The sequence below is a fragment of the Lingula anatina genome, chromosome 6 (genome assembly GCF_051362555.1).
Source record: "Lingula anatina isolate TDL-2025a chromosome 6, LinAna3.0, whole genome shotgun sequence".
Classification (NCBI taxonomy): domain Eukaryota; kingdom Metazoa; phylum Brachiopoda; class Lingulata; order Lingulida; family Lingulidae; genus Lingula; species Lingula anatina.
Window position 1 is genome coordinate 7,219,483 of NC_141772.1, and position 9,194 is coordinate 7,228,676.

Here is a 9,194-nt window from a genome sequence, read left to right on the forward strand (position 1 = left end):
TTACCTGGAGTAGGACATAACTCAATCGGCTTGAATGTTTTCGCAATTTTTCCAGGGTTATTCTGCAAAAAGCCATGCCTTCTATAGGCCTCAAAATCAACATACTCCAAAGTTACTTTTACTTGAACACACTTGATGCCTGGCCGCCTACAACACACTTCATAAGTTCCATTGAAATGATCCTGAACTGAACAAAACAAACTCTCTTCCCCCTCTGCCAAAGTTCTAAAACTGCTTCCCCCTGATGTTGGAGATAGAATACCATGGTCCTTAGTTTTGGTTCTTTCAGTTATGATTGCTCTTAAGTGGGTAGTACCCACCTCAGTGTGCATTTCGTGAACATATCGCTTTACTTTATTTTGATATATACGGTGTGCATCAGAGTTCTTCAATCCAACAAACATAGAGGTTGTGTCGTTCTTGCCAAATTTTAACCAGCAATGATAGAGTTTTTCTGCCTCATGGTACTCTTTCCCAGGGTTAACGCATGGCGAGCTCTTCCGAATACGTGTCATCCTGGGTTCAGTATCATTTTTCCAGACTTTAGTCATAAATAACAAGGAAACTATCGAGACAAAACACCCAGTCACAAACAATCTTCTGAAAAGCGTCATAGTAGTTGTTGTCAGTCAAGTATATACCAAAAAATAATTAAAAGGTACTTCTTCTTAAAAAGCAAACATATATCAGCAGTTTTCGTACTAAAAAACCTTCACTGTTAGTTGGGGAAATAATATGAGTGAGGGTCCAATTTGGTTTACCCGTTGCGTGGATGTCACTTTTTATCTCCTGACATGAGTGAAACGCTCATATTATTTAGTGTGAATTCCATTCCTGTGACTTGTGAATGCAACTCTCTTCTTCGTCAGTGGTTGTGATTTCGACCCTTGTTTCCTGTACTCCCAATGAGATATGAATAAAGTTTAATTTACTGTGATCTGTATATTGATGATTTTATTTCCTGTGAATTGTGATCTCTACCCTCCTCAATGGAACCCTCAAGAATGGCTGGTGCTGTGACTGCATTATGAATTACTTATTGCATATATTGCATATCACTTGATAATTCAGTAGGACGGATTCAAACCAAGCTCATGCTGGTCAAAGAAAATTCATTTGAGCTGACAGAGATAGAATTTTTTCTTTGAAAGTTTTCGTGTAAATATCTAATTTAATTTAGCTGTATAGTTCGTCTTTCATATCTTTTGGGTAATCTTAAGATTATCATGGCTTCATGACAACAGACTTTGTAAAGTTTTCGTGTAAATATCTAATTAGCTGTATAATTCGTCTTCCATATCTTTTTATGAACTTTCATATGGCCCCTTATGTACTAGTACTGTATTTTAGATCATGCTGGCAATCTAGGTCTAAAAAACTTAATTTGAGATGAGAAAGAAATTTTCTTTGGAAGTTTTCCCGTAAATATCTAATGAGCTGTATGTTTTGTGTTCCACATCCTCTTAAGATGGAATCATGACAACAGACTTCTTAATGGGTCTACATTTTAAAAAATATTTTACCTAGAGCTCTTATGCCAAGTTCTTCCTTAAATTAAGCTATGCTCAACTCTGACAAGAATGATTTTATATTGAGCAAACTTAATAGGATTTCATAATTTTTTTCAAAATACCATAAACATGTTGACATTTAATTGCTCCTTTACAACTGCTTTAAATACCCACACACTAGTGTCTACAGTCAGATTTCTATTGCATTGTGAATCTTTTATTAATATTCACCTGTTAATAACTGCTCACTAGCATTTGTTAGATAATAAGCCTGTTAATGTGAGCCAACAGAGGTATTAAAGGTATAATAACTCTTCGTTTTGGCCAAAAAATGAATTTTCCTGGAGTAAACAACAATTTTCCCAGTACTTACCAATGGTTAATGAATCCATTTTTACATTCAAAGTTAGTCCCTGGTTTTTTTCTAAAAAGTTTGTTTTTTTGTTAAATCTCTTAAGAGATTATAACAGAGTACAGCCATCAATGGAGGTCACGTGATCTGAAGACAAGTTCAGATATCAGAATAATAGCTATAACTGCCGTTTTTGTGGTAAAACAGAATATATTATATTTCTATGAGTTGTTCACAATGTTTTTTTTTTTGTGAAATATAGATTTCATATGAAGAGTTATTATCCCTTTAACTGTGACCTCAGTTTTATTATTGTCTTTTTTAATGAACAACAGAAAAAGAAGCCAATTAGACTGCTTTTCCAACTCAGGATGCATTTTAGTCCTATGCTTAGGAAGAGTAAGTGACATGTTTTTTCTTTAATAGTAACTATGGAGGCACTGCCCAAAATAGGATTTTCTTCAGTTCTGATGATATATAACGTAATGCTAAACAGCATAACGACCATCAATTTTGAATAAAAAAATAAAATAAAATAAGATATTCAGAAAATGTGACTTGCAAAGGTATTCAAGCCTAGTGAAGTTCAAAGTCACACCTTGAAAACGTCAGTATGTAAAAAATTGAATTCTGACAAAACATTATATCATTTCCAGAAAAGTCAAACAATAAGACAGGTTTTCCAATTGAAGCTTAATTTTAGTCCTATGTTACCTTTCTGTTAGTTTGAGAAGAGCAAGTGACATGGTTTTCCTTGAATGGTTACTATGGAGGCAGTGCCCAAAATAGGGTTTTCCTTATTTTGAAGCAATATTACATAATGCTTAACAGCATGATGACCATCAATTTTTAATAATAAAACAAGTGTATAATAGATATTCAGGAAATGTGACTAGCAAAGGTCTTCAAGCCCATGGAAGACCAGAGTCACACCTTAAATATGTCAAAATGTAAACAAGAGGTACTGTAATGAAATGAGTTTCATTCCATTGCCAAAACTTTTTTTCACATCAAACAAAATAATCAATTTACTGTCATTTTTATATAATCAACTAAGAAAATTGTTGAAATAGGAAAAATATCAATAGAATTATTTTGTATGTCTAATTTGCTCCATTCTGAGATTCTGAACATAGTGAATGATTTAATCTGACAAACTGCAATGATATGAATTCATTTCCATTTTTGACACTTTATTACACATACAATACACCAAAACAGGTTTAAATTACCATCTTTTTTGTATAATCAACAACTTACAATATTGTTAAGATGCAGATAATGTCAAAAAAACACTCTTACTTATCTAATTAATTCAATAATGAGACTCTTAACTACCCTAGGTTCTAGATTTCCGTAATGCCAGCTCGATCTTGATTTCATATATAACCCATATCTGCAATACGAAACTCTAGCCACTTGCGGCAGATTGAGGGCGTGTTTGTCAAAATTTTGCCTGGGGCACTTCCATATTTGGAAGTCACAAGTCAGAGCTGTATCTGCCTGAGCTCCATATTTGGAAGTCATAAGTCTCATACGTCACAGCTTTGACTGCCTGGAGCTGACTTTCCTGCCTTGCGCTGACATTATCTCATGCAGACGAGACAAGAAACAAAGTGACTGACATGGAGTTTTAAGTTTAAACCATAGAGCTACTTCTCTGTTTAAACTAAGGATATCTTGCAGTAGAAGGTCAGTACCACAACACAAGCAACATTCTGCTTTAAAAACTGATTTTGGTCTAGCCATTGCGCAGCCCTTATAGTGGTATCGGGCATACAGTATATCTGTCAAACTTGGCACATGGCAAGCACATGTATTGTGTTAATATCTTCAGGAGCAAATGTTCTTTGATAAGCAAAAAATACAAAAACATTGGATATACTTTGAGAAACATATTATTCATTTTTCACTTTACATCTTAAAAATACAGTAAATAAAATTAAAGCAGAATTAAATCTGTTTCACGTTTCATTTTGGTCTAATGACATTCAACTGCAGATTCACTGTTGAGCAGTTCTTTTTGATTGACGGAAATCGTGCAATGTGGCTATTCCTCAGGGCCACTGTTGAAGCCCGCGGACAGGTCTAGCTTCACAGTGGTCCTGACACTCGGAGCACTCTTAACATGCATATGAATTAAATCTGAGGAAAAACCATTTACATACAAAAAAAAGGCATAACTTAATCAAAACTTAACCTATCAAGTTTATTTTCGAACTTGATCTGTATTTTAGTATGATTGATCACTCTTGTAGGATTCAAGTTAATAGGCCTATCCGAGTATCGGTTTTCCTTGAAATGTGTTATCAGTGTTGCATATATGCCTTAAAAAGCAAAAAGCAGCATAACTTCTGAAAAAAGGCCCTATCAAACTGATTTTTGAACTGAACCCGCATTTTATGGATATTCATCAGTTTTGTAAGTTTCAAGCCAAAAGGTAAAATGGTTTTCCACTTATTGTGATATTGTATTACATATATGCTGAAAAAAGCAAAAAACAGCATAACCTTGAAAATATTGTGATTTCTTTGGTTGTCATGCTGATTTTCAAACTCAACCTGCATTTTATGGTTATTCATCAGTTCTGTAAATTTCAAGCCAAAAGGTAAAACGGTTTTCCACTTAATATTGTGTTACTGATGTTGCACATATGCTGATAAAGGCTACAAAAAGCATAACTTTTGAAAAAATGTCCTCATCATCCTGATTTTGGAACTTGACCTGCATTTTATGAATATTCATGAGTTCTATAAGTTTCATGTCAAAAGGTAAAATGGTTTTCCACTTACCTAGTTGTCCATGTTGCAAATATTAAAAAAGTGTAAAAAAAAATATAACTTTTATGAAAATGGCCCATTCATGCTGATTTTCAAACATGACCTGTGTTTTATGAATATTCATCAGTTCTGTAGGTTTCAAGCCAAAAGGTAAAATGGTTTTCCACTTATCGTGTTATCCGCGAAAGTGCACAGCAACAACGGCCATAACAGCGACAGTGACAACAGACACAAGTGACAGCTTTATGCACAGTCACATATGTGTCTGTACATAAAAACAGCATAACTTTTAAGAAAATGGCCCAATGAAGCTGATTTCCGAACTAGTCTGCATTTTATGAATATTCACGGATTATGTAAGTTTGACGACAAAAGGCCAAATGGTTTTGGAATTCTTGCACTACCCTCCAAAGTGCACTGCAACAGCTATGGCAACTACAGAAACAGGTGATGGCTATATGAACAGACATCTCTGTTAATTTGTACATACTAAAAGAGCTTGCTATTGTCATTTAAAACAGACTAAGGCGACTAAGAGATGACTTTGTATAATACATGGGCAATGGTCTTGCCAACATCACCAATGTGAATAGGATCCCCTGGAAACTTAGCCACTGATCCGCAATGATAATGGAGGGAGTCACATCTTCCATCAATATGCTGATTTGTAATATAAAAAGTATCAAAAATATCCACCCTTAGTTCAACCATGTCCTTTTTTATCATATCACTAGCTGCAGCTTTTGAAAATCGATTGCATGTTCCTTGCGCACGTCCCCCAGCAGGGATGGTGACAAAATAAATTTTGATGTTGCTAGTATTTGGGTTCGATCTCAAACTTTTCAGATAGTCAGTGAACTCTTTGGTTTCCTTATATAGCCGTGAAGGTCCATCATTTTGTTTTGATAAAGTCCATAAACCATAGCCTATCACAATCACATCAGAATCAGACCATTGTTGTTTAGAGGAAAGGTACCTTTTTAAATTTTCTTTTGCATCATATGGATACCCACCCCACATAGCTCCAATGTTGTCTTCAAAATGATACAGTCCCTGCTTTAGTTGTTGAGTTATAAAAGTTTCCTTGCTTCCAAGTAACTCCAAAAGGTAAAAAGCTGCATATCGCATGTGAGAATCACCAACAAAAGCTATGCTGGTTTTCTTTCTTTTACATTCAAACAGTTCCTTGGTTGTCATAAAGTGGAAGAGACAGTCATCCTCTGTAAACCACAGTCATGTTCCATTCTGTTTTATCCATTTGCCATTCATGTAATCTAAAACAGTTTTCTGTTCACAAATCTCTTTTCTAATTTTTGTCTTTTCTTTAGATATACCTGGAGAAGGACATAACTCGATTGGCTTGAATGTTTTTGTAATTTTTCCAGGGTAACCCTGCAAAATGCCATGACTTCTATAGGCCTCAAAGTCAACATACTCCAAAGTGACTTTTACTTGAACACACTTGATGCTTGGCCGCCTACAACACACTTCATAAGTTCCACTGAAATGATCCTGAACTGAACAAAACAAACTCTCTTCCCCCTCTGCCAAAGTTCTAAAACTGCTTCCCCCCGATGTTGGAGATAGAATACCCGGTAGAATATCATTGTCCTTAGTTTTGGTCCTTTCAGTTATGATTGCTCTTAAGTGGGTAGTACCCACCTCAGTGTGCATTTCATGAACATATTGCTTTACTTTATTTTGATATATACGGTGTGCATCAGAGTTTTTCAATCCAACAAACAAAGAGGTTGTGTCGTTCTTGCCAAATTTTGACCAGCAATGATAGAGTTTTTCTGCCTCATGGTACTCTTTCCCAGGTTTAACGCATGGCAAGCTCTTCATGGCGAGATATAAATAAAGTTTAATTTACTGTGATCTGTATATTGATGATTTTATTTCCTGTGAATTGTGATCTCTACCCTCCTCAATGGAACCCTCAAGAGTGGCTGGTGCTCTGACTGCATTATGAATTACTTATTGCATCATATATCACTTGATAATTCAGTAGGACAAATTCAAACCAATGTCATGCTGGTAAAAGAAAATTAATTTGAGGTGACAGAGATATAATTTTTTCTTCGAAAGTTTTTGCGTAAATATTTTTATAAGCTGTATAGTTCATCTTTCATATCTTTTGGCTAATCTTAGGATTATCATGGATTCATGACAATTAACAGACTTTGTAAAGTTTTCGTGTAAATATCTTATTAGCTGTATAATTCGTCTTCCATATCTTTTTATGAACTTTCATATGGACCCTTATGTACTGTATTTTAGATCATGCTGGCAATCTAGGTCTAAAAAACTTAATTTGAGATGAGAAAGAAATTTTCTTTGGAAGTTTTCCCGTAAATATCTAATGAGCTGTATGTTTCGTGTTCCACATCCTCTAGCTGGCTAATCTTAAGATGGAATCATGACAACAGACTTCTTAATGGGTCTACATTTTAAAAAATATTTTACCTAGAGCTCTTATGCCAAGTTCTTCCTTAAATTAAGCTATGCTCAACTCTGAAAAGAATGATTTTATATTGAGCAAACTTAATAGGATTTCATAATTTTTTTTCAAAATACCATAAACATGCTGACATTTTATTGCTCCTTTACAACTGCTTTATATGCCCACACACTAGTGTCTACAGTCAGATTTCTATTGCATTGTGAATCTTTTATTAATATTCACCTGTCATTAACTGCTTACTGGCATTTGTTAGATAATAAGCCTGTTAATGTGAGCCAACAGAGGTATTAAAGGTATAATAACTCTTCGTTTTGGCCAAAAAATGAATTTTCCTGGAGTAAACAACAATTTTCCCATACTTACCAATGGTTAATGAATCCATTTTTTTCATTCAAAGTTAGTCCCTGTTTTTTTTCTAAAAAGTTTGTTTTTTTGTTAAAATCTCTTAAGAGATTATAACAGAGTACAGCCATCAATGGAGGTCACGTGATCTGAAAACAAATTCAGATATCAGAATAATAGCTATAATTGCCGTTTTTGTGGTAAGACAGAATTTATTATATTTCTATGAGTTGTTCACAATGTTTTTATTGTGAAATATAGATATCGTATGAAGAGTTATTATCCCTTTAACTGTGACCTCAGTTTTATTATTGTCTTTTTTAATGAACAACAGAAAAAGAAGCCAATTAGACTGCTTTTCCAACTCAGGATGCATTTTAGTCCTATGCTTCTTTCCTGTTAGTTTAGGAAGAGTAAGTGACATGTTTTTTCTTTAATAGTAACTATGGAAGCACTGCCCAAAATAGGATTTTCTTCAGTTCTGATGATATATAACATAATGCTAAACAGCATAATGACCATCAATTTTGAATAAAAAAATAAAATAAAATAAGATATTCAGAAAATGTGACTTGCAAAGGTATTCAAGCCAAGTGAAGTTCAAAGTCACACCTTGAAAACTTCAGTATGTAAAAAATTTAATTCTGACCAAAAATTATATAATTTCTAGAAAAGTCAAACAATAAGACAGGTTTTTCAATTGAAGCTTTATTTTAGTCATTTGTTACCTTTCTGTAAGTTTGAGAAGAGCAAGTGACATGGTTTTCCTTGAATGGTTACTATGGAGGCAGTGCCCAAAATGGTAAAATGGTTTTCAACAGATCATGTTTTACTTCTCTGTGTCTGTACATAAAAAGGTCAGTCAAGTCAATGTGATGAATGTTTTAGGCAATAATTGACTGCTTTCTGTCAGACATAAAAATGGCTCCTCTGACCACAGTTGTTACACATGTGGATGGCTTCAAAACAGAACAAATGGCAATGGCAGCACAAGTTGGGACTAAACTAAATGGCCTAAAATACATCCAGATTACTGTTGCCCTTGACTGACTGGAACAGAAAGACTCAGTCACAGCCCAAAAATGTGAGTCGTTTCAGAGGGTGCTCCCCCCAAATGCATCCTCCATGTTTTAATGCAACATTCTTAATAGGACTTATGAGTCTCTACTGAAAAGATTGAGTGTTTTTTATTTTAGCAAACTAAACAGAATTTAATTATATATATATATATATATATATATATATATATATATATATATATATATATATATATATATATAATTAAAATAAATAAAAAAAACACTACACGTATCAACCCCAACTCTGAGTTTCATGGGCATACCCAAAAATTAAGCCTGATCGTCAGGTGTTTATTTGAAAATTATTTATTATAAATATATATGTTGACATTATAATGTACCTTCACAAGTGCTTTACATGTTAGTGCTTCTAAAAGCTTTTTCCCCTCTGACCAGTGAAAATTAAAATTGTTTGAGAAACAAGTAATTTTAAAAAAAGCACTTGCCTTACACCAGTCTCCTATAAGTACACACACAAAGAAGGAAAAGGTTACCCTCCGTTATTTTACTAACAATTAGACACAATTTGATACAATCCTAGCATGAATTAATTTAAATGAATTAAATATTTAGATATCCCATATCATAATTCATAACAAGGCAGCAAAACTGTCAAATGTACAGACAAAAAGCAGAAAATAATGATGCACAAAATAGATTATCATG